Source organism: Bos taurus, chromosome 3 (genome assembly GCF_002263795.3).
Source record: "Bos taurus isolate L1 Dominette 01449 registration number 42190680 breed Hereford chromosome 3, ARS-UCD2.0, whole genome shotgun sequence".
Lineage (NCBI taxonomy): Eukaryota > Metazoa > Chordata > Mammalia > Artiodactyla > Bovidae > Bos > Bos taurus.
In genome coordinates, this window is record NC_037330.1 from 52,907,754 (window position 1) to 52,934,430 (window position 26,677).

At 42.3% G+C, this 26,677-nt stretch overlaps 1 long non-coding RNA gene across 1 annotated transcript; it reads left to right on the top strand.

The window, feature by feature from the left end:
- Positions 1 to 12,157: 12,157 nt before the first annotated feature.
- Positions 12,158 to 16,812, top strand: LOC132344999 (uncharacterized). Its single transcript, XR_009494097.1, has 2 exons — positions 12,158 to 12,244; positions 16,550 to 16,812. It is a non-coding gene; the product is annotated as an uncharacterized lncRNA (long non-coding RNA).
- The last annotated feature ends 9,865 nt before the right edge of the window (positions 16,813 to 26,677 follow it).

The window sequence follows — 26,677 nt, forward strand, 5'->3', positions numbered from 1 at the left end:
GCCACTGCAACTCAGAGAGAGAGGCATCCCCAAATGGAGGAGGGCAGGGGCTTTGTCTACTCATCCCCCTTCCCTTGGGGCAACAGCAGTGTCTGATGTCTGGGTAGATGGGTGTGCACTGTTACCCAGGCACTTACACACGGTTAGGTACTGCCTGGGTGCCTGCTACTCACATGGGCCCAGGAACATGAGCTGGGAGAAAGGAGCGGGGCAGCATGGTCTCTGGGACATGTACTCCTGTGCAGCCTAGTGTGGGGAAGGGCAAAGGGTATGTGACCTGATAGAGAATACCTGGATTTCTCTTCACCCTCGACCACCAGGGGTAATTGGCATAGGGGGTGGCAGCTAAGTGCCACCTTACTCTCACCCTACTCTCTCCTTACTCTTGCCAGCACCTGCCTTCCCCTGAAAGGCATTCTGGTGTAGGAGGATGGCTTTCCTAGTCAAGGAGGACCACTCTGACATCTGGAAGCGCTTTGCCTCCTGGAATCCTATCCTGTTTCTTAGGCTTTATTTGTAGGAATTCTGGCTCTGCCACTATGAGATCTTAGAGGATTCGTTTAGTCTCTGAGCCTCAGTTTCCTCATTGTAAGAGAAGGATAAGGACACTTGTCCTATCCTGTTAGAGTAAAAGAATCATTTGAGATAGTGTGTGTGACAAATGCCTGACAAACTCCGAAGCAGTGTGCAAATAGAAGGGATTCTTATCATGCTTTCAGTAAATGAACACTTGGAAGGGAATGGACTTTTCTATAAAGGTTCCGACCTTGGCTGAGACCTCAGGAGGCATTTCTTGGCCTGTGCAGGGCGGGAGGAGGTGGTCCCTGGGGCCATGTACAGATCTCAGCATTTCCGAAGCCCCCACTGGTCTGTCCATCAGATGGAAAGTGCCTTAAAATCCAGCTTGCAAGAGATTCTAAAGGCCATCCAAAACCAGTCCTCTTCAATGCTTCAGCCCTCTCTACAATACTTCAAAAAACATGTATATCCTTTACTTTTCACAGAATCTACATGGAACCCAGCAACAGGCCAGTCATGGAATGACTATGACATCTTAGTCATTCTTGAATACCCTGTAACTGGGTCTTCCACATTACAGGAATATTTATGACTATACATCAATAAATATCTGTGGCTATGAATGAGTATGTAGATTAGGGAATAGAAATTTTAAAAGACTTTGTTTAGTTTCAAGAATTCATGGCAATATTTGGTACTGTCGATGGATCTGGCTTCCTAATTAGGAACAAAGTGGCTGAATTTGTCAGTTGTATTCAGATTGGAACAATTAGGTGGTAATCTGTGCATTTAACTCACAGTTTGGTTTAGGATGATCCAAATCTAGCAGCAGTCTTCTTCACACAAAACAAATCTGACTTACTTCCGGGCCCAACTCAACTAGTTTCACAGCAGGAATTCACATAGACAAATAAACACTTGGGAGAAATTCCCTTGTGAAGTAACCACGTGCCTAGTCAGAACTGTCTCATAATTTAACAGCCAGTTTTAAAAATAACTGTCAAATTAAGCTGGCTAATTGCTCTGGTCTCCATCTAGTCCGTCACAAGTGGGGAGGAGGGGATTGATCTCCAAGGTAAAAGGAAGACGTGGGCCAAAAGAGACTCATTGGTGCCCTGCATGAAATTATATTTGGCAACATGCATGGCAATACATTTTTACAAAGTCCATTTTCATATTGCTTTTCCTGGCATTTTTAGAAAGCCATTCTGGATGGATTTGTTTTTCAGGATATTTGGTTATATGTGCATCCTTGTATTTTATTATTACTCATAGAACTGTCAAATACAATTCTTTTTATTAGATTCGCCCCTAAATTAGCTTCAAATAATCTCAAATTAAAAAAATAAAGTCATTGTACCACCAGGCTGGAGCCAGAGGATTGGATACAGAATATAAGAAAAAGCAAAGGAGGAAATATCCTAAAGCTTTGTGAACTTATGCTTGAATATCTTCTTTCTCCTGCTCCCTGAGAAATTAATGAACAGACAACCCTGAAACTTCAAAGCCATAATACTCTGCTTTGGGAATTGCAATCTCCATCTTGGTTGTTTAAAAATGAGCACACATGGAAATGATGCATCAGCATATCTTTTCAAGTTTGGGGTTTTTTTCCTATTGAAAATTAATCAACAACCTCCAGTTATTTATGGCTTAGTAAATGTATAAGAAAAAATTAATCTTTCTTTAAAAAGAGCCCCAAATGTTTAATCACAGTGGAAAAACATGGTCATGATAAAAAATTACAGCTGGACAGGGATGGCAAGTCTGCCTGCACAGCCCCTACTCAGTGCTGCTTTGCAAAGGTGAGAGCTTTTTGGTTTTCCCTTCTGAAAATGTCTGCGGCTGTATAAGGTCATGTATAAATATCCTTCCCACCCCTTAGCATTTAGTGGGTAGAGTCACATTGAATACCCGGATCTGACTTGCATCTCTTCAACATTTTGTATCCAGATGGGCCATGAGTGTGATGGTGACATGATCAGATGTTGAAGCCAGATTGCCCAAGTTTATAAACTGTGTCATCCTGGGTGTATGAATGAATTTTAGTTATGTCACCTATACAATGGAGTGACAATACACCTACTTTGTATGCTAGTTGTGAGAATTAAGGGAACTAATACAGCAAAGTGTCCAAACAGTGCCTGGTTCAGAGTAATCCTTCAATAAATAGTAGCTAAAATCATAGCCAGACCCGCTCGCTCCAGAGCTCCAAAATTTTGCCTTTATGCTGATCACATATATTCTCAGCTTTACATCTCCAGCAACTCAATATACATATATATTTTAATGTGGCATTAGAAGTAAGGTTCTACATCTTCTCCCTAGCTTCTCTTTCCTCCAAAGCACCGGGACTTCAAAGGCTGTAACTGCCCTCCCCGAAAGCTTTCAGAACTTGAAGTGAACTTGATCACTTTCTCCTGTGGTCTCTCTGACGTGCGCCAGATGTATATGGCCTATTTCCGACTGATGAGCCTGTGATCTGAGCTTCACTGCCTTTGAGGAAATTTCCACCACTAAAAGACTTGGCTTCAGAAAGGATGTCGTGAATGGCCAGTTGATCTGTTAAATAAGATGCCAAATACTGAGGGAATAACCAGGAGGAGAAAATTACATTCACACTTCTTTATTGGTGCCATTAACAGTGTTTTGTCATCCAGCTGATGAAGCGGGCCATCTCCCCCAAAGCATCGCACAATACCAGGCTACCCGGAGCCTGGGCCAACCCTTCACCCCGTGTCCCATAGCCCCTGGGGCTCCCAGGTGGAGGAGGCAAGGGAGGACGAAAGGTGAGGAGGCGCCAATTTAGAGGAAGCCCAAGGACTGGGCTACTTTCCATAAGACTCTCCTTACTCCAAAAAGCAATTTGCATCCTCGCGTCATCACAGCAGTGGTGCCCCACCCACACTCACTGCTCCAGAGGTCAGGGGACCCCTACTCTGAGCCAGGCTGCCGCTCAGCCCATTCGATGGCCTGTCGTTCATTGCTCGACTGCTAACTCCTTGATAAGAACAGCCCTGGCCTCCCTTCTGTATTCGCCCCATGCTTATTAAAACGGTCCCCTCACAATTATCTGTCCTGGTCTGAAATTCATTTCTTTTCCCCTCCCCACCCTCTGCTTCCTCCTTCCATCCTTCCTTTTTCAGGATCTCTCTAGGATCTAGCTTTCATTTTAAATGTGCATTGTTGTCTAGATGGAGAATATCTTACTCCCCAGAATATGACAGGAGACTTTTATAAAATATAAGCTGACCTAAATTACTTCCCTGGTTAAAACACATCATATTCAGGGTTAAGATCCAGAGTCCTACCATGACTTTTAAGGTCTTAGCAGATGAGACCACCCTTAGCCTCATTTCTTTCACTCTTTTTGGGCTCACCACATCCCAGCTTCTGGGTCTCCTTTCCATTAGCAGCAAGTATTCTGAGCCAAGCACACATAATCTTCACAACAACCAAGTGAGGTCAAAAGTGTTATCCCTGTGTTTCCCAAGAGGAAACTGAGGCACAGAGAAGTAAGTAAGATACGGTTAGTAAGGGGTTGACCTAGGATTTAAGTCCAGGATGTCCAATCCCAAGTCCCTCACCCTTGACCACCAATGGTACCACCTCTCTCCATCATTCTGAGCATGCCAAGCTTTTCCCTGCCTCAGGACTTTGGCACATGCTGTTCTTCTGTTATACCCTTCTCCTGAATAGCCTCCTTTTCATCTTTTGGGTTTGAGCTGGGATGTCACTTCAGGAAAACCTTTCCAGGGCTGCAACATCACCACTGTCTATGACACTCTCTGTTCTCCATCACAGCCCTCTATTCTTTCTTTTCCCCATAGCTTTCCTTATCATTTATCAACATAAAATTTTTATAAGTTTTGGTACATATTTATATTACTTGTTCAAAAATATTTGCTGTCCTTTCTCCCAGGCCTCTCTCTGCTGGGGGAATTAAAATTCCCCACCCCATTGACATCAGGTTTGGCCACATGACTTGCTTTGGGCAGGAAATGTACTCTGAGAAAAAAATGCCAGAGCTGTTGAGTGACTCGGCCGTCACACTTCTCCTCTCTGAGAAGGAGGCATTTCTCAGACAGAAGCTGTTTTGTTAGCCTTGGTCTAAAATGGAGAGGGAGGGATACAGAGCTGCAATGGACCTAACATGAGCAAGAAATAAACCTTGACTGTAGTGAAGGGCTTGGAGGTTATTTGTTACTGCAACATAACCAAGCTTAGGTTACCCAGTCCATGTGTGTCCTGACATTTTCCTCCCCACCAAACTGACCATTTCATGAAATCAGAGACTGCAGCTGTTTCATCTTATGCTCTTCACTCAGCATCTAGCAGATGGCCTGGTACATTTCAGGACTCAAGAAATATTTGTTGGATGAATAAAGGTATAATAGATTGTTGCATGAACCAGCATCTGAAGGCTACCTTTTGGTCTCTGTTTTTTTATCATGCAGAGCAAGTAGCTTTTTTCAAAGCTAACCAATTCTAACTTCACACTCCATTGTTCAGCACCTCTAGAATCCCTCCACGCCTTTCCCCTTACTCTACCTCCAAGCAGACACATCATTTTGACACTGCTTTTTAATATGCATGCAGTTGCTAGTAAGGTTTAATTCCTAGGAGAAAAGTCCAGTTATAACTATTTAGTTTCCATAGAAAAAGACAAAGAAACTCTCTGAAATATCTTTTTTTTTCCAATAAAGAAGTTTGTCCCAAAATGGTTAGGGGACTTAAAAGGTCGTATCACAGCTTTGAGTCTGCTTACTCTTCATTCAATCAAGCTGAAATAAAATACATATACTGTAGGAAGATACTATTGAATGTATTTTGAAAATATAAGGAAATGTACGCAGAGGTGGAAGATTTGTTTTTCCTGAATTTAAATGATCCCTAACTTCTGTCAGGAAGCAACAGTTAGAACTGGACATGAAACAACAGACTGGTTCCAAATAGGAAAAGGAGTTTGTCGAGGCTGTATATTGTCACCCTGTTTATTTAACTTCTATGCAGAGTACATCATGAAAAACGCTGGACTGGAAGAAACACAAGCTGGAATCAAGATTGCCGGGAGAAATACCAATAACCTCAGATATGCAGATGACACCACCCTTATGGCAGAAAGTGAAGAGGAACTCAAAAGCCTCTTGATGAAAGTGAAAGTGGAGAGTGAAAAAGTTGGCTTAAAGCTCAACATTCAGAAAACAAAGATCATGGCATCCGGTCCCACCACTTCATGGGAAATAGATGGGGAAACAGTGGAAACAGTGTCAGACTTTATTTTTCTGGGCTCCAAAATCACTGCAGATGGTGACTGCAGCCATAAAATTAAAAGATGCTTACTCCTTGGAAGGAAAGTTATGACCAACCTGGATAGCATATTGAAAAGCAGAGACATTACTTTGCCAACAAAGGTTCATCTAGTCAAGGCTATGGTTTTTCCAGTGGTCATGTATGGATGTGAGAGTTGGACTGTGAAGAAGGCTGAGTGCCGAAGAATTGAGGCTTTTGAACTGTGGTGTTGGAGAAGACTCTTGAGAGTCCCTTGGACTGCAAGGAGATCCAACCAGTCCATTCTGAAGGAGATCAGCCCTGGGATTTCTTTGGAAGGAATGATGCTAAGGCTGAAACTCCAGTACTTTGGCCACCTCATGCGAAGAGTTGACTCATTGGAAAAGACTCTGATGCTGGGAGGGATTGGGGGCAGGAGGAGAAGGGGACGACAGAGGATGAGATGGCTGGATGGCATCACTGACTCGATGGACGTGAGTCTGAGTGAACTCCGGGAGTTGGTGATGGACAGGGAGGCCTGGCATGCTGCAATTCATGGGGTCGCAACGAGTCGGACACGACTGAGTGACTGATCTGATCTGATCTGAACTTCTGTAGGTGGCTACATGGGCACCTTTTTTCCCTACAAAGGATTTTGTTAAAGATCCTAAGTAGCAGAGAACATATGGATGGAAGAAAGATGTTCTTGCCTGAAAACAGTCCAGGTGATCTGTTGCTTTTCACCACATATCATGGAAGCCAGTTGTACTAGAGGCTTCTGGGGTAACTCTTGCCTCTGCAGATAAGAGTAGGGACTATGTCTGTCTTATGTTTTTTTCTCTAGGTCTAGCCTAGTGCCTGGCACATAGTAGAGGATCAGTGAGTATTCAGAGCATGGATGGTTTTGTTGAAATAAATGAGAAACTGGAAATACTAGGAAGACTTGGGGGTCCCTCCTGGTTGATGGGTGTCTTCCAGAGAAGTTGGAATCCAGCGTTGGGTGGCACAGCATCATACCAGTAACCCTCCCTCCCCAGAACCCTCCTCGTGGTTAAGGCCTAGCTTCCAGTTTCCAATTGGTGCCACTCTTTCCAATTATTTGGATGCTGTCAGTCAAACACAGTGTGAGTATCAGCTGCTGAATAGCGGCCTGAGAGACAGGAAGGAACTACATTCAAGTGCTGCTCTACCAATAACCTTCTGTGAGCGTGGGCCTTATTTGCAAAATAAGCCCAAGGCCCAAATGATCCCGAAGGTCCACTCCAGTCTTGACACTCTGTGCCCTTTCTTTGAAAGACCCAGACTTGGAAAGACACTGTTTTTCACCATTGTTTCTTACTACCCAGTCTTCAGAGCTATACTGCACTAGACCAATTAGCTGGGTAATTGTTCCCGAGTACAGGCTTATTTTTAATTAGATAGTGCCTGGGTTCACACTCTAGCAATTAACCCCCAAATGGAATAATTGCTCTAGAAAGAACACAGCATAATTATTTTGAAGCTCATCCTTCTTACTTACCAACTCTACTCAGGCTACAACAAGAAAGGAGCTATCTGCTATAGGTTGGCCACTTTCTCCATGACCTCTGCATGGTCCTTGACACATGGTCCTCCATTCATCTTCACAACTGGCTGCTAGATGCCTGAAGGTCATTGTGGCCTGCTGTCTGATCCCTCTCCTGACCTATGACATCACAGTTCCTATGGATTTGGTGACAATTTCCCAGCTGCACCTACAGGGCTCCCATAGGTCACTCAGGGTCAAAAGCTACAAACAAAAATGCCATGCCAAAAACATGGTGAAAAGGGGAACTGGGAAATTAGTTGGTTTCTTTTCAATCTTCACAAAATAGCAGCCTTTGGGTTACGCACAAACTTAACTGCTTTTGTCTATTTGCAGAACTTATGAATCCATGGGTAGGAGAGAGAAAGGACTGCTAACATAACCCACAGTTAGTCAACCACACATTTCTCAAACAAGCTGCATTTAATACAGCACAAACAGAGCACGCAGTGAGAAATTTGTTACTAAATTTGTTAAAGTGATTCGTAGGTATTTAAACTTGAGTATGCGTTTACAGTTTAAGGTAATTGGCCTATTTTAAATAACTGGCAACACACACGCACTGTACTTTTTTCTCTTCCTTTCCCCCTGCTAAATGTTTCCTGGCATGCTGACAGCCCCACTGCAGTCAGCATCAGGACAGTATACAACAGACCAGAGGCAACATGACCAGAGATTTACCACTTGGCATAGAAAACCTGAGCTAGCGGATCTGGCGACAGGATCCAGGAGTGTGTTTTTGGCTTGGCACCCAGTTAAGGGATGGATAAAAATTTATCATCCAATGAGGGAGGCACTGGCAGTAGAGCCGATTGTCTGAAATAGACATCTCAGAGGCAAGCCCGTTGTGTGAAAACTCTTGCTCACTAGCTATATCCCTCAGTTTAAGCCTCAGTTTCTTCAGCCATAAAATGGGGATTCTCAGACTTCCCTGCTGGTCCAGTGGTTAAGAATCTGCCTGCCTATGCAGGGGACATGGGTTCGATCCCTGGTCTGGGAAGATTCCATATGCCATGGGGCAACTAAGCCCATGCACCACAGCTACTGAGCCCAGGCTCTGGAGCTCGTGCTCCAAAACAGGAGGAGCCACAGCAAAGAGAAGCCCACACACTGCAACTAGAGAGTAGGCCCCACTCTCTGCCACTAGAGAAAGCCCACGCACAACCACAAAGAACCAGAACAGCGAAAAATAAAATAAATTTAAAAAATGGGGACATCTTTATCTCACATTCTGTGGAACAAATGCATTAAAAATACAAAGAACATCTCACATGGTCCCTGGCACATGTAAGCATTCAGTTGCATGCTCGGTTGCCCAGTTGTGTCCAACTCTTTGTGACCCCATGGACTGTAGCTCACCAGGCTCCTCTGTCCATTGAATTTTCCAGGCAAGAATACTGGAGTGGGTTGCCATTTCTTACTCCAGGAAGCATACAAAGAATGTTGGTGATTTATAAGGGGTAAAATTATTACTGCCTTGACCATGAGTATGTTGAGTCTTGCCACCAGCTAAATGTGCAGATTTTAAAATGTACTTCTTACTCAAAATAATTCACTTACATGAAAAATAATGTTAAACACACAAATCTATGACAGTCAACCTTAATGGTTTAATTAGGTTGGATAGTGCACAGCTCACACACCTGGAAGCAGCAACCTTGAATAGTTTTTTACCAATGGTTGGCCCTATGCTTCTATCATATTATGCTTATTAGATGTTATCCTAGGCCATCCCTCATACAGAAGATGTAGAGGGATTGCTGCCTGCTCTGGACCAAATTATGTCCGCTCCAAATTCATATGTTGAAGCCCTAAGCTACTGTGATGGTATTTGGAGATGGGGCTTTTGGGAAATAATCAGGGTTAGATGAGGTTATGAGGCTGGGGCCTTATAAGAAAAGGATTAGTGACCTTCCAGGAAGAGGCACCAGAGAGCACACTCTCTCTCTCCACCATGTGAGGACCCAGCAAGATGGCAGCTGCAGCCATCTCAAGCCGGGAAGACAGGCTTCATCAGGAACTGAATTTGGTCAGCACCTTCACCTTGGACTTTCCAGCTTCCAAAACTCCAAGAGAATAAATTTCTCAGAGTTTAATCCTTTTATGCTAGTTGTATATTGTCACCCTGTTTATTAACTTGTATGCAGAGTACATCATGAAAAACGCTGGGCTGGAAGAAACACAAGCTGGAACCAAGATTGCCGGGAGAAATATCAGTAACCTCAGATATGCAGATGACACCACCCTTATGGCAGAAAGTGAAGAGGAACTCAAAAGCCTCTTGATGAAGGTGAAAGTGGAGAGTGAAAAAGTTGGCTTAAAGCTCAACATTCAGAAAACAAAGATCATGGCATCCAGTCCCGTCACTTCGTGGGAAATAGATGGGGAAACAGTGCAAACAGTGTCAGACTTTATTTTTTGAGGCTCCAAAATCACTGCAGATGGTGACTGCAGCCATGAAATTAAAAGATGCTTACTCCTTGGAAGGAAAGTTATGACCAACCTAGATAGCATATTGAAAAGCAGAGACATTACTTTGCCAACAAAGGTTCGTCTAGTCAAGGCTATGGTTTTTCCAGTGGTCATGTATGGATGTGAGAGTTGGACTGTGAAGAAGGCTGAGTGCCGAAGAATTGAGGCTTTTGAACTGTGGTGTTGGAGAAGACTCTTGAGAGTCCCTTGGACTGCAAGGAGATCCAACCAGTCCATTCTGAAGGAGATCAGCCCTGGGATTTCTTTGGAAGGAATGATGCTAAAGCTGAAACTCCAGTACTTTGGCCACCTCATGCGAAGAGTTGACTCATTGGAAAAGACTCTGATGCTGGGGGGGATTGGGGGCAGGAGGAGAAGGGGACGACAGAGGATGAGATGGCTGGATGGCATCACTGACTCGATGGACGTGAGTCTGAGTGAACTCCGGGAGTTCGTGATGGACAGGGAGGCCTGGCGTGCTGCAATTCATGGGGTCGCAAAGAGTCGGACACGACTGAGCGACTGATCTGATCTGATCTGATGGCAGTACAAGCAGAATAAGCCCTCTGCGAGCTTCTACAGTACTTTCACTGGTCTATCACTGCAACAGTTACATTGAATTTGAACTGTATGCTTATTTGTTAGTGTTCTCCAGCACACTGTGAGCCACTTAAGGGACAAGGACTATGTCTCTCCTTTCTGCACATTCCCATATTTATCTAAGTAAATAAGTGTTCCTTAGATATTTGTTGAGTGAAGAATGAATTTTGCCACTTTCTTTCAGTCTAATTTGATGCTACTTGGTGGGTGGGGGTGGCAGTAGTGTATTGTACAACCCAGGGTGAGTCATCTGTGCTCCTTGAGTTGTTCTCAAAGAGAGTGGCTGCTACTTGGTAATGAAAGGTCATTTAAGTTTCCTTCATACCCTGCAGGATGAGGGATGAGAACATGAACTGAGTGGGAAAGGAAGTCTGGTATTACGCAGAGTCTATGTGTGATCAACAAGAGAATTTCTCTTTGGTTGATTTGAGTGTTGGAGTAATTCCTAAATTTCTGCTATAAAAGAGAGCTTTTCTATGAGGACAGTGGAATAGTAAAAATATTATCTGATGGCAACATTCCAGCCTGAAAAAATACATTCAGGAGAAAATATTATGTTGATACTTTGGGTATCTATCATCTATTTCAGTCAGTCAGTTCAGTTCAGTCGCTCAGTCATGTCCAACTCTTTGCGACCCCATGAATCGCAGCATGCCAGGCCTCCCTGTCCATCACAAACTCCCGGAGTTCACCCAAACTCATGTCCATCGAGTCGCTGATGCCATCCAGCCATCTCATCCTCTGTCATCCCCTTCTCCTCCTGCCCCCAATCCCTCCCAGCATCAGGGTCTTTTCAAATGAGTCTGCTCTTTGCATGAGGTGGCCAAAGTACTGGAGTTTCAGCTTTAGCATCATTCCTTCCAAAGAACACTTAGGACTGATCTCCTTTAGAATGGACTGGTTGGATCTCCTTGCAGTCCAAGGGACTCTCAAGAGTCTTCTCCAACACCACAGTTCAAAAGCCTCAATTCTTCAGCACTCAGCTTTCTTCACAGTCCAACTCTCACATCCATACATGACCACTGAAAAAACCATAGCCTTGACTAGACGGACCTTTGTTGGCAAAGTAATGTCTCTGCTTTTGAATATGCTCTCTAGGTTGGTCATAAGTAAGCATCTTTTAATTTCATGGCTGCAATCACCATCTGCAATGATTTTGGAGCCCCAAAAAATAAAGTCTGACACTGTTTCCATTGTTTCCCCATCTATTTCCCATGAAGTGATGGGACCAGATGCCATGATCTTCGTTTTCTGAATGTTGAGCTTTAAGCCAACTTTTTCACTCTCCTCTTTCACTTTCATCAAGAGGCTTTTGAGTTCCTCTTCACTTTCTGCCATAAGGGTGGTGTCATCTGCATATCTGAGGTGATTGATATTTCTCCCAGCAATCTTGATTCCAGCTATTTAGCCCCAACTTAAACTGTAATAAGAGTTTATATTACCACATCTCCAAGTATCTCACATATATTTATTTTGCAATGAACTTCAAAAGTGGATAGGCAAGTATAGGTGTGGTAGGCACCAATTACATTGTCTACCCAGAACTCCTTTTCTTTTGGGGAAAGTTCCTGTTATGTTATAGAACATTCTTTGCACCTAATCTTAATTCTAGGGGGATTTCTAATCTTAGGGTCCTATCCCCCCTGGCCACAGAAGGGCACATGACCTAAGGTCAACCAATCAGAGCTCTTCTCCAGGTTTGTTCCCATGGGAACTAAGGGAAGAGAGCAACTTTCTGTCTGATGGAAGAATTAGAATAAACGAGGAAGGTACAAGTTGCCGTGGCCTTGGGACTCATCTTGTAGAGAAATCCACTTGGTGAGAAGAAAGCCAGTATGTTTAGAGGTGCAAAGGCAAGCCTTGTCTTGAACAAACAGTTCTCTTTTGGTTGTAAGTGACAGAAACTCAAGTTGAAAAAGCTTAGGAAAATAAGGGGATTCATTGACTTATATTACCAAACTGTGGGGAAAATTTTGGTATAATGGAGTCTCAGAAATGACCCAAACTGTTAGGACTCAGATATAACTACTGAGGCCCAAGGAAGCTAAATAAATTATGCAAACTGGAAAAGAGAAAATGAAAATGACATTTAATGAGCTCTTACTCTAGGCAGGCAATGCATTTTATGCTTTATATACTTTCATTTAAACAGGTGTCATTTCCCCATTTTACAGGTGGAAATGAAGGTCACACAGCCAATATTGTCAAAGCTGTGATCTGAACCCAAACCTATCTTATTCCAAAGCCTATGATCTATCCCTATATTAAGCAGCCTGAAGACACTCAGTTAATAAATAACAAAGCCAGATACCCCAAGTATTGGGCAAGTTCTCTTTCCACTGCATGATGCTGCCTGTCCCTAAATCTTTGAAGCAAAAATATAGAGAGATCTTTATAATTTTTACATGTTAAAATATATTATCCAGCCTCCATCATTTTCTATAGTGCAAAAATACCCTTTTGTAATTAGCACTCACCTGTTTAAATACTTTCCTGATTAACATAATATTTCATACTCCTGGGTAAGGGGATGGCTGCAAAAAGTATTAATTCTTAAATAGAGACATAAGTCATCATTCCTGTGTCCTGCTAAATATGGTGAAGGAATCCAAAGGCAGCCTTCAGGATTTTAATGTGTATCCTAGGATCAGGTGGAAGCTACTGCTGGTCTTGGGTGAAGGAGAAGATGGTGGGATGGAGGAGCAGTATAGTCAGATTTACATTTTTGGAAAATTTGCTCTAGCTGGAGTGTAAGGCATGGATTAAAATAAGACTAGATTCGATGCCAGGAGACCAGAGAGACATTTACCCCAAATAGTCTACATAAGACATGCCAACTTCTTGGACTAAGGTGATGATAATGAAGGAGAGAAGTAGGCAGATTTGAGAAATATTCAAGAGATAAAATAGATAAGACTTCATGACTCTTTGGATATGAAGAGTGGTAGAGAAGATAGGAAGGATAAAGGATTAACAGGACATTATTAGAATAGTTTTGTCACCCTGTATTCTTAGGTCTTTTTAGGTTGCAAATGACACAAATTCTAACTCAAAGTGGCTTAGACACTTTGCTTCTTTAACTGAAAGATCCAGAGATACATCTAAATCCAGCTGCTGCTTTATCAGGATCTGAAATGATGTTACAGAATTCTGCCTTTTCTCAGTTCTTGCTTCTGCTTTTCTCCATTGTGGCTTTATTCTTAGAACTTCCATATAGTGATGAGATGATGGTCTAATTCCATATCAACAAACCCAAAGACAAATAGAAAGGGTCATTCCACAGGAGAGACCACAGAGCCTTGGATCCATTCTCAATACAGCAGCGTGAAAAGAGATGGAGAGGGAGAGGGTGAAGGTCTTTCCCCAAAGGAAATTCAGGATATCACTATCAAGGCAAGGGAGAACAGATGCTGGGGGCCAAAACCCAGTGGCCTTTCATTACACATTTCCACATCAGTGTAGACAGATGCTTCTCTCTTTGAAATCACAAATTAATGTATAAACATGTATACATTCAGTTGGGGCTTCCCTGGTGGCTTAGTGGTAAAGAATCTGCTGCCAGTGCAGGAAGTGGGCTTGATCCCTGGTTTGGGAAGATCTCCTGGAGAAGGAAATGGCAACCCACTCCAATATTCATGCTTGGGAAATCCCATGGGCAGAGGAGCCTGGCTGGCTACAAACAGTCCAAAAAGTTAGACATGTCTTAGCGACTAAACAACAACAACACACATTCAGTTGGAAAAATGTGGGTATGGTTTATAGCCTGACCATTTACCTCACATAGTATGAGGCTATTTAAGGTTTTCAAGACTTTCTGACATTGTGAAATTATTTATGGACTTAATCACTCGCCCAGAGCCAAATTATAATTTTGTGCTCTCTTTGTTACCCTAAGTGAAATTGTTGAAATGATTTTGAGGCATTATGGTATTCTCAGCAAGGAATGATTATGTGAATAAAACAAATGCAGTGTATGACATGTAAAATACTTGGTAGTTATGGTGTGTATCCAGCTGTGTAGGCAAAGAAGTGGAGGAAAAAAATAAGCCTGTTTTCGGTCAGCAGGCCTGGCTTATAGCACAAGATCATTGATTACTTACAGATTAGATTGCCGATTCTAGATAACAGCTTATAGTGGTTGGTTACGCACAACACGTGCCTTCACTGCGCAGTGGCCTATGCTTTCTAGGTTCACATCTTGCTTCTGCCACTCGCTTAGCTGTGTGACCTGAAGCAAGTCGTTCAACCTCTCTGTGCTTTATTTTTCTTTATCTGTAAAATAGGAATAATAACAGTACTGCTTTACACAGTAGTACAAGGGTTAGATGAGTTAATATCTGTGTGTGGGCATAATAATTGCTACCTAGGTATTTATTTAATATACTTGTGAATTTCATTTAACTTTCTGAGTCGCTGGTACTTATATGCAAACTAAACTTGATAGCATCTGCAATTTCTCAGGATGTTAAATGAGATTATTTGTAGAGCTTCTAGCTCACAGAACTTTGAATAAAGCAGACATTTGGTAAATGTAGTTCTCTTTTCTCCCTTCAAAGACTGGAAAACTATTCTGGTTAATAAGTACTAGAAGAGATCCAAACACCATTCTCATCCAGTTATTTTCTTTTTCTGCATCCTTCAATTATTTTTCTAAGGCTTTCATCATCACTAGACCATAAATCCCACCACTGCACACCCGGAAGCATGCACTCCCATTGTACACACCAGTTGGCACACAGGAGATGCACAATAAATAAACAAATAAATGATTATTCAACCCTTCACTTCAATGCTCTTTATCCACCCAGTAGTGTCTTTAGATATTTTGAGACAGATGCAGCAAAATGGACAACTCGTGATCCAGACAATTTTTCTCTTTCTGTGTAAAAATTCCACTTATATAAAAATAACTGAGCAGTGTTGCAACCAGCTGTCACTTCATGTAGACATGTGGAAGCACAAAGCCCCGCATGATGGGCATCATTCTTGAGTTGTGCCGTGTTACACTCTGTCAGATGGAATATGTTAGGAAAAGAAGCATCAGCCCACAACTTTAAAGTTACAAGTAGGTATTTTGCAGATAGAAAAATAAGAAAAATGAGAGATATGTACTTAAAAAAAATGAAAAAGCCTTTTTGCTTTCAAAGTTTGAACTTCAGATACCAGTGATCTTAGACCAAACGATTGTAACAGAAGAAACTTTAGAATGTTTCTCATCATCTGAATCCTCTTCCATTATTTCTATTGTCCTGGGCAATACATTTCAGTATTTGATCAAATAATGGCAGATTCCATGCTACACCATTCAGTATCCCCAGTTTATCTATAATGATTTTCCTCTTGTCAGCTCATTTCTTAAACCTTTGCTGAATCCGGTTTCAATGGTACTATAAACAATCATCATTGCATTGTAAAACTGGAAACTCTCTGCTAAAATAGTGTTTTGATCCAGGTTGCCATAGTAATAAGTGTATGCTCCCCTCTTTGGAGGCCTTGTTATATGAAGTATCTGTGATTTGCTCAGAATGGCCCCAGTTCATCTGTCAAAATGGGTTTTTCCTTTTTTAAAATAATGATCTAGAAAATCCCACAGCGGCCACAAATATTTTACAACCATAACGAGGAGCATTGGAGTAGTCAAGCTTTATAAATCTATGCCATTATTACATTGGAATAAATCATATTTCTTAGGTATATTACGTAGGCCTATGTAAGCCTAATTTTAGGTCTGCTATTCAACAAGGGTGCGGTTGTTTATAATGAAAAGAGAATTATTAAGTGTGACTTCAAAAATGCATCATGTGTCAGTTCATGTTGAGAGACCCTGGAGCAAAAAAATGGAAATTACTTCTTATTTCTATCAAAATACTGCAAATAGATATTCAGGTTCAAACTTAGTTACAATTAGAATGTGATGAGCAATGATATTTTATAACAGCATGAAATTGTATATTCCGTTCACGTTTAGGTTGAAATTATTCATTAGTAGGAGGGGAAAAACGAGAAATCCTGCAAATTTATCAGTGTCACCATGAAAAAAAAGATGGTACATTATTTGAAATAAAAATGTTCCAGTCAGTTATAGTAATTTGATACAAGAACTATGATTTTTTTTTCTTGCAGGAACGAGGGTAAACAAACACTATATCAACACACCAGCAATAGAATCCACAAAAAGGTGTAAGATCATTTTTCATCTAAGACAAATGGTTAAGTTGGTTACTTTCTGTAAGTCACTACCAGCTACAGAGTTATTTTATGTAATTCACTGCTGGCTACTGCCTCATAATATCTGATGTGGGAATATTAAAAACATCAGTGGGCGAAGAACAGAAAGAATCCATCTGTATTCAATGAATTCTAATTAAAAAGTAATTATGGCACAATGAGGTAGCTGCCAACTTTATTCCCTTTTCGCAACCACAAACCACACACACAGAGATTAGTCTTCTGCTATTTGTATCTGGCTAAACAAGCAGAAAGGCAGGCAGGAACCAGACACACATTTCCTTGCATTTTTCAGGTGACTTAGTTTTAAACAACCGCGGCCCCAGAAGACGTTCAGGGGCAGAGGTGGTGCACATCTTCTGTTATAATTGACCTGGGCTTTGAGATTTCTCTGTCATGATGTATCCCAGAATGTTGCATGATGGGAAGACCCTTGTTATTCCTCCACCAGCAGAGCCAAACGGACAAGATCAAGTAGGTCTGGGACTTGGGAAAAAAGGGAAGAAATATTGACAGATAAGTAACCACTCCAGGAAATGACAGACAGCTGGAGCAGTGTCGGGACTCTCAGGATTCAGATGTAATCCTTTAACCTCACGCTCAAACTCTGTAATCTCTCAATGAGATGGAAGCGAGGAAGGAAAAAAGGCAAATTGCTTAATCAAAGCCCTTAATGTGTGACCGGGATTAGTAACTAAGTCAGAATGACAACCTGCAGGTATAAGAAGCCTTCATAACAGAGCCTCAGTGCTAATGAAGTCGTATCTGCAGGACTGAAAATAACGGAAAGGTAACCTGGCATTTCAGCTGGCACAGAAACCTTTCTCTATGACAAAACAGGCATTCAGAACTGTATTCCTGACCACCAACAATTTCTCTTCAGCAGCCAAGGGGAAGGACTACAGCCTGCATTTCCTTCTGGTTGGCAAAGCTCCCTTTCACCCACATTCTAGAAATCCTTCTTCATCTAATAGAAAACATAACAGGTGTCAGTAGGGTTTCCATCTAAAGAAGAAGAATAGGCTCTGGCATAAGTCATTTGCTGCTGAGGGCACTAAAAGATGTCAGGGTTCTTCTTCAGAAAGGAAGTGCTAACAGGCTAAAGTGGCCCTTGTCAATTCACATTAAAAATGGAAAATAATAGCACACTGGATTTATACAGCATTCTTGGAGGCAGGCATCCACGTTACACTATGAGTTTTCGTATCAACCTTCAGAAATGGTGGGAAGTGCACTAGTTACTCTGTCATACAACAGGGCACCCTGAGGTCCTGATAAATGATGTTGCTGCCATGATCATACTTATGGAGCGGGAACATTCTTACTGAAGAAATGTATTTCCGCTATTTTGCTTTCGTTCTCCTTATCATTGTACATTACCAATCTTCCATAAGATAAGCAACTACAAATGCTTCATACCACCGTGACAGGCTGAGCCTGACTTAACTCATGGGACAATAGATGTATGGTGTTTACAATCGACCCCTCACTGTTTCTCCTCTTGTTTTGTATCAGTTATCTATCACTACATAACAAATTTACCCCAAAGGTAGCAGCTTAAAACAATAAAAATGTATTAACTCACAGTCTTCTGAGAATCAGAGTGGCTTAGCGAGGTGGTTCTAATTCAGGGTCTCTTGTGATGCTGCAGGCAGGCTGTCAGCCAGGGCTGCATCAGCCGGGTTTTGGGGCTGGGGCATCTGCTTCCAGAAAGACTTGTTCCCCTGGCTATTGGCAGCAGTCCTCAGTTCCTCACTGGTTGTTGACCAAAAGCCTTCATTTCTCATCACTAGACCCCTTCCCAAGACTCAGAACATGGCAGCTGGTTCCTTCCAAAGCAAGAGGTCCAAGAGAAAGTAAGTGGAAGAGAGCCCTGGGTCGGGCCTGCTATCACTTCTGCAGTGCATGCTTGCACACGGACCAGCCCTGGTATAGTGTGGGAGATGACTACACAAGGCCATGAACACCAGGAGATGGGAACCCCAGGGGCCATCTTCGAGGCTGGCTGTGACAATTTTTGCTACTAAATGTGCACAAGGCCTTTGGTTATTTTGCAGAAGCTGTGAGGAACAATGTTGGTGAACTGGTTGCTGGGAGATAAAAAAGGTACAAGTATATGTGGGTGTTTTGCTGGGTTCAGAAAGAGCACTGTGATGTCCATTCTCAGTTCAAGCCAAAGAAGTATATCTAACTTTCTATAGAGAGTCTGTGGGCCAAAGCTGGGAAACCCTTTTCAAGCTGGACTTTGTGAAACTCTGGACACAAACAGTGTCACTTTTGGCCCATGTGATAAAGGGTCACTCATTGTTGGAGAAATTTTCACCCTATTTTGGGTAGGACCATGGAGCAGCAACATGTAGCCATAGCACCTGCTTCATCCAGCAGGGAGTCAGGGATGCAAGGATCCCAGAGGGTCCTGGCCACCATGGTGGAGAGATGCTGCTTCAAGAGGGCTACAAGAGGACAGAGATAGAGGCACACAGACATGTCCCTCAACATGTAGAGGACTCTCTTTAGAAAATAAACAGATCTGGAAGTTCAAAATCCTGCTGTTACATAAATGGACACTAATTAATCAGTGAAGTTCATCAACAGTGTTATGGTATCTTTATTTGAATTTTCAGACAGGTAAGGTCAGTCAGTCAGTTCAGTCGGTTAGTCATGTCCAACTCTTTTTTATCCCATGAATTGCAGCACGCCAGGCCTCCCTGTCCATCACCAACTCCCAGACTTCACCCAAACTCACGTCCATCGAGTTGGTGATGCCATCCGGCCATCTCATCCTCTGTCGTCCCCTTCTCCTCCTGCCCCCAATCCCTCCCAGCATCAGGGTCTTTTCAGATGAGTCCGCTCCTCGAATGAGGTGGCCAAAGTATTGGAGCTTCAGCTTTAGCATCATTCCTTCCAAAGAACACCCAGGACTGATAAGGTAACATTGCATAATTATAAATCTGTAGTACAAACTCTGGCCAGGCTAATTTAAATGGCCTGGCCGTTGCCTCACCCAAGACACCCAAACAATGACCCAGCAGATACCCTGGGTTCACTTAATTCTTTGCTGAGGCAGCTTTCAATGTACCCACCACTCACTTTGTCTCTCACTCTCCCCTTTTTAATCCCTACACCTCTCTTTGCCTGCAATGCAGGAGACCATGGTTCTATACTTGGGTGAGAAGATCTGCTGGAGAAGGAATGGGCTACCCTCTCCAGTATTCTGGCCTAGAGAATTCCATGGACTGTATGGTCCATGGGGTCACAAAGAGACACGACTGAGCAACTTTCACTTCACTTCTCTCTTACTTTTCCCCTGTGTTGCCCCATAGTGAACCAACATCTGATGTCTTGTGCCATCTGTTTTGTTTTCTAAACTGTGACTACGCATTCTCCTTTCAGGTGGAGCATCTTCTCACAAAGACACCCATGGAGCACTTCTCCTTGGAATGGCCTGTTTGTGTGCTGCCTTAATATCACCAATGGAGGAACCATACATAGCCCTTTCTTCTTTGCATTTCTAATACCTAGTACAGTATCTAACATCTAGAAGGTACTTAGTAAATGCTTAAATTAAATTGAATTACAGCTGTATTCCTGGCTTGTCACAAACCTCCTTCAGAGCCAAAGCACAGTCTTAACTTTGAGGAAATTCTTACTAAAGTTCTAACTACAGACTGGCAAAGAGCCGTTCATTTCTGTTATTCAGTGTGAACACCTGGTAGCTGTCCAATAATGCACTAGATGCTGCCTTTGCGGTGATGAACAAACCCACAGGACATTTGTCCCATGAAACACAGAGTCTAGTTTATCTAACAGGTGTCTGGTAAATGTTAGTAGCTGATACAATGATATTTGATAGTTGCCTTCAAATATATAATGAACTATCTCACAAGAGAGAGGCTAAAGTGATACTTAGAGGACAGAGCTAGGCCCCATGAGTGGTAAATACTAGAACTCAGATTGCAGGTCAATTTAAACAAGGACATTTTAGTATGAAAGTTGCTGAACCCTAGGAAGGAATCGCCTTGGGAAGTAAGGAGCTTCCCGGCACTAGAAGTCTGATGATGATCTGTCAGGGGATGTTGTATGAGTAATAAGAACAACAACAGAATGATGGTTGGCATTTATAAGGGTTTGTCATCACCTGGGCGCTGTACAACACTATGAAGAAGATTCTACTATCATTGTCATTTTATAGGTGAGGACACTGAGGCCCAGTTGAATCTTGAAGTCAAATCCAGTCAGTCCAGCGCTGGATCCCGTGTGCTGGATGCCTTACTCCTCTGCCTCTCCACTGAGAGATTCTGCTGGGAGTGGAAAGCGAGCAATTGTGTTTCCTTCTAATGCTGAAAATGTATGATGCTGTAACTCTTTCTATAGCCCCCTAAACCAAAGACAGCAACTGATCCAGAACCAGAAGCTGGGACACAGGAAGTGGAGTTTCATTATGTAATTAAGATGATGTTTAAAAAGCCCTTCTGGGACTTCCCTGGTGGTCCAGTGGTTAACACTTCACCTTCCAATGAAGGGATGTGAGTTTGATCCCTGATGGGGGAACTAAGATCCCACAGGCCTTGTGGCCTAAAAACCAGAACATGTAATAGATGCAATATTATAACAAATTCAATAAAGACCTTAAAAGTAGTCCACATCAAAAAAATAAAAATCTTAAAAAAAGTCTTCCTGCAACAGTACTTCCCACCCCTCACCCATCACCTCCCATCAACTCATATCTGCAATCCACCTACATGGGACCAATGGCTTTTTAACTTAAGGCTAAAATCTTTGTTAAAACACAAAACCTTGAGAGGGGTCATTCTTTAAGGTGATGAAAGGTCAAGGAATCTGATCCCATAAGGAAATGTGGAAAAATTTGGATCTGCTTTGGTTTGAAAAAAACAGAAGAAAGAAAGAAAAAGAATGAAGAGAGACATGTCTTCAAATATTTGAAGAACTATTACGTAGGAATAGAGGTTCACTTGCTTTTGTTTCTGCCAAAGGCAAAATGGGAACCAATAGTTAAAATTGTCTAGGGGAAGTTTTATCTTCTTGATTAAGAAAGGACTTGCTAATAATTGGCCCTGCCAACTGTGGAAAGGACATCCCAGGGATGTTGTGTGTGTGTGTGTGTGTGTGTGTGTGTGTGTGTGTGTGTGTTAGTCACTTAGTCATGTCTGACTCTTTGCAACCCCATGGACTGTAGCCCCCCAGGCTCCTCTATGGGATTTTCCATGCAAGAATCCATGTAAAAATGCTGGAGTGGGTTGCCATGCCCTTCTCTAAGGGACCTTCCTGACCCAGGGATTGAACCCAGGTTTCCTGCATTACAGTCAGATTCTTTACCCTCTGAGCCACCAGGACGTTGTAGATATCCCTTTATTAGAAAGTTTTAGCAGGGATACAGGAGGAGAAATTCCTCCCTGGTTAAGTGTTCTTTCAGTCCTAAATCTTATAGTTCTTTGGTTAGTGGTCTACATTTTTGGGCAGGTATTGATAGCTATATTTGTGTGATTAAGAAAAATTTATCTAAAAACACAAAGTAAAAATCACTCACAGTGCCACCACTTAAACATTAATCAAGAAAAGATGCAAAGGCTTTGGTCCCTGTAATTCTGCCCTCCATCCTTCACAGCTTGGTTAAATTCATCAAAAGGTAAAGGAAGGCAGTTGATAGTGTTAATGATAATTAATAGTTAAAAGAAGTAGATGACATGATATTGGTTGTTATATATGTGCCTATGTATATATATTCTTTCCTGTTGTAAGTATATATACTTACATATACATGCATATGTATAACTTCAAAGTTGACTGATTCAGATGCCTTGAACTACATCTAAGTTAAATTAAGGATGAAAATTGGCTTTTTAAAATAAAACTTAATTTTTATTATTTCAATTTCTTCTTTAGCTTAAGGCTAAATACAGCTGAAGGCAGTGTCCACAGTCTCATTTTGGCTTGAAGGTGAAGCAAGACAGAGTGTGTGCAGGAGTGAGTGCACACCTGTAGAGAGGGCACTGACCCACAGGAGCCACGATGATCTATTAGAGAGCTCCCAGCACACCCACTTGATATTTCTCCCTGTAAACATATTTCTTCTCTTGTCTTCCTCATCTCAGGAAAGGCCACCTTCTGTACAGTTGTGCAGACAAGAACAGCGGAGTCATACTTACTTTGTCTCTTTCTTGCACTCTCCACATCCAACCAACCCATTAGCAAGTCCACCCAAGACTCTGCCTCCTAACAAATCCCAAATTCAGCCACCTCCTTCCGGCACCACTGTCTCTACCCAGGTGGCCAGTGTGTCTTTATACTGGAAGAGTCTCTCTGCTTCCTGTCTTGTTTGCTGTAATCCACAGTACAAAGCACCCAGAGGGACTTTCTTATTAAATACAAATTCAATCATGGCAATCCTCTGCCTAACCAACACCAACCCATCCCACTCCCCAACTCCCACAATTGCTTCCCGTGATATTTAGCAAACATTCCAAACTCCTTCCTCTGGCTATTAAGCCCTTGATGACTTGACCCTGACTCCCTCTTCTGCGCCTTCTCCTAGGCTTCCCCCAGCCACCCTGGCCTTGGTCTGGTCATCACCATCACCAACTGGTGTCCACCTGAGAGCCTCTATGTTAGTGGTACTCTCTGCCTGGAGTGTCATCACACTCATCTCTGCCTGTCTGTGTCCTTCTTTTGATTCAAATGTCAGCTTAGACATCACCTCACAGAGTCCTTACTGCATCCTGTAAAGTAGTTACGCTCGATCCCATCACCTTATGTTAATTCTCTGTGTAGCTGTTGTAGGCTGTGATTTCTCTCTCATTTCTTTTACCTCCCCTCTCTCTTGGTTTTTCGCCTGTCTCCCCCACCAGAATGTAAGACCCCTGTTATTAAGTGCCCAATCCTTTCCTAGAACAAAGCCTGATACGTAATGTGTCCAATAAACATATGCTGGAGAGAAATGAAAGTGTGGCTGATTAGTGGCCCCAGACAATGAACACCCACTCACTGACTTGTGCTTGTACCCAGGCTCTCCTGGCTCTCAGTCGATTATGTCAGGCTTTGCATGTTGTGGTAATGAACCCAGCTCTGAGGTCTTGTAGCTATTGAATAAAAAGCCTAACTCTCAGGGCAGATTTGTGAACATGTGTGAAATCAAGCATGAAAAGGAAACCAAGGCTTTCTTACATGGGTCTAATTTGTGAATATAACTGCTAAGAAACTAGGATAGGCTGGAAGGAAACCTCAGAATCAGGCAATTCCCCACTTGCTTGCCACATCATCAGCTCTCAGTCTGTTAAAATGCCGTCTGACAGAGGCAGCTAGAGAAAGAAAACTTGGGCGGCTTAACTTTTGTAAATGAATACTCAGAGCCTTGTGCTCCTGTGGTGGTTGTGAAGTGTACTGGTATTGACCAAATTTAATGACACAGGTGAGAAAGATGAATTGATCCTTTATTCCTAAAGTCACTATCCTGAATAAAACTGTAGAATGATTTCTATTGAATTAAATCTTTTAGCCAACAGTATTTTATTAGGTATCTACCATATTATAAGGGCTCCCTAGGTGGCTCAATGGTAAAGAATTCACCTGCCAGTGCAGGAAACGCTGGTTCGAGCTTTGGATGGGAACGATCCCCTGGAGGAGGAAATGGCAACCTGCTGCAGTGTTCCCTCCTGGGAAATTCCATGGACAAAGAAGCCTGGTGGGCTATAGTCCAGAGGGTCGCAAAGAGTTGGGCACAACCGAGCGACTGAGGTATGCATCATATTACAGCCATTTTCCTAGGTATTTTTTTTAATGTTTAATTCTATCTATCTCCCTTAGTTTCCCCCTTTCATAGATGGGTAGATTTGGCCCCAAAGAGGTAAAATTAAGCTCACACAACTAGCCATAGATGAAGTTGAAATTTGAACCCTGACTTTTTTACAGTATAATTTTTTGTATCAAAGTATAGTTGATTTACAATGTTGTTAGCTTCGGATGTACAGCACAATGATTCAGTTTTATATGTATATATACATATGTATATATACACATATATTATTTTTTCAGAATCTTTTCCCTTATAGGTTATTATAGAATACTGAGTATAGTTTCCTGTGCTATACAGTAGGTCCTTGTTGGTTATCTGTTTTATATACAATAGTGTGTATGTGTTAATCCCAAACTCCTAATTTATGCCCTTTCACACTTTGCCTTAGGGTAACCCTAAGTTTGCTTTCAATGGCTATGTGAACCTTAGCTATTAAGCTTTCACTGCTTTTGCCTGTCTAAACCTCTGGTCATAATTTGGCATGGAAACCCACTCCAGTACTCTTGTCTGGAGGATCCCATGGACAGAGGAGCCTGGTGGGCTGCAGTCCATGGGGTCTCAAAGAATAGGACACAACTGAGCAACTTCACTTTCACTTTTCACTTGCATGCCTTGGAGAAGGAAATGGCAACCCACTCCAGTGTTCTTGCCTGGAGAATCCCAGGGACGGGGGAGCCTGGTGGGCTGCCGTCTATGGGGTAGCACAGAGTTGAACATGACTGAAGTGACTTAGCAGCAGCAGCAGCAGTAGACCCACCAGTAGGGCTACAATTCTCAAAGTAAATTACTCATTTTGCACTCTGATGGGGACAGCAACTTCCAGAGTGTCTGATCAGTGGGGAGCAGTCCCAAGAGACCTGTCACCTCTAGGGATAATGATGTTTCAGAATTTCTGAACCCACAAAGCTGATGACTGGACCCTGATTACATCCCAAGTCCCGCTCAGGTGCCCTGCTCCAGTGATCCCAAGCCTCCTGAGGTGACAGTGTTTCTATACTTGAACTGCAAATGAGGTTTCATTGGTAATCTGCCCACACCATCTCCCCAGCAGTCAGTGAATATCTGCTCTTCTGGAGAAGCCTTTGCTCATCATTCCTTCTTAAATCAGACTTTCAGTTAAAAAAATATGAAGTTTAGTGTCTTCAAAAAATAAAGCTTTCAAACTGTTATTTTTTTTTTTTAGCATCTCTCCCTTTTAAGATTGAAGTAGTACCACATGTCAGACAGGTGAGGGCCCCAGGGAGGAGAGTAAGCCCATGACTCAGGCAGCTGGCACTGTGGTAAGGGACACCAGACACAGGCCTAAGAGCTGTAGACCACTGATCAGGCTCCACATCCCCGGGCCCACCACACTCACAGGCTCTCCTGGGCAGCACAGTGGATAGACACTAGTTACAGAAGAGAAAGCAGGTCTGAGTGTTAAGCGTTTTTAATGCTATTAATTTTAGTCTGTTTCAACTCATGTTCCACCTGGCCCTTTGACAGTTGGCTAAAACTGCTTGTTAAAAGTACACATTCTCCACAACTGCAGAAGGAAACATAAAACAAAGGCCCATCAGCCTGCAGCTGATAATAGAGAAAATATTTACAATTGTGGAAATATCAGTGATCTGAAAGGTAATTTTATGGTTCATTCAAACACTAAAGATAAATCATACTTTTTAAAAATAGTAACCATGGACAGAGGATTTTAACCACAGGAAATGTCATTAAAATGAGCGGATTTTAGCTGAGCAATGCAAAATGATTTTTTAAAGATGTTTTTAGATGAGTCGCCAAGCACTGTATTCACTAAGCTCTTAACAGCAAGAAGTCATCTTTTACTCCTTCACTGAAATTTTGTTCTTTTATCACCTGAAATAAAATGGCCAAGTTCTATACTGAATTGATTTAAAAAGTAATTCAGTTCAACTAAAGTGTGTTATAGTTACAATGAGGCACTTAGGTACAGTCTTTGATAATAGTAGCATTTTTTAAAAGTTAAGAATTAAGCTCCAACATCTATTTTTAAAATTAGTTTTGAAGTAGAAATCAGGTCTGTGGATTCTGATAGCCTCAGAAAGGGATGGAATCACTTTTCAAGTTAATCACTGATTTCCATCAAACCTATCTTCTGCCCCCAGCATTCCCAGAGCTGCCAAGAAACACTGAGGGAGGATCCAGGAAAAAGAACTATGTTACTAAAATCCTTGCTCTTTGTTGGAGTTTAAGGT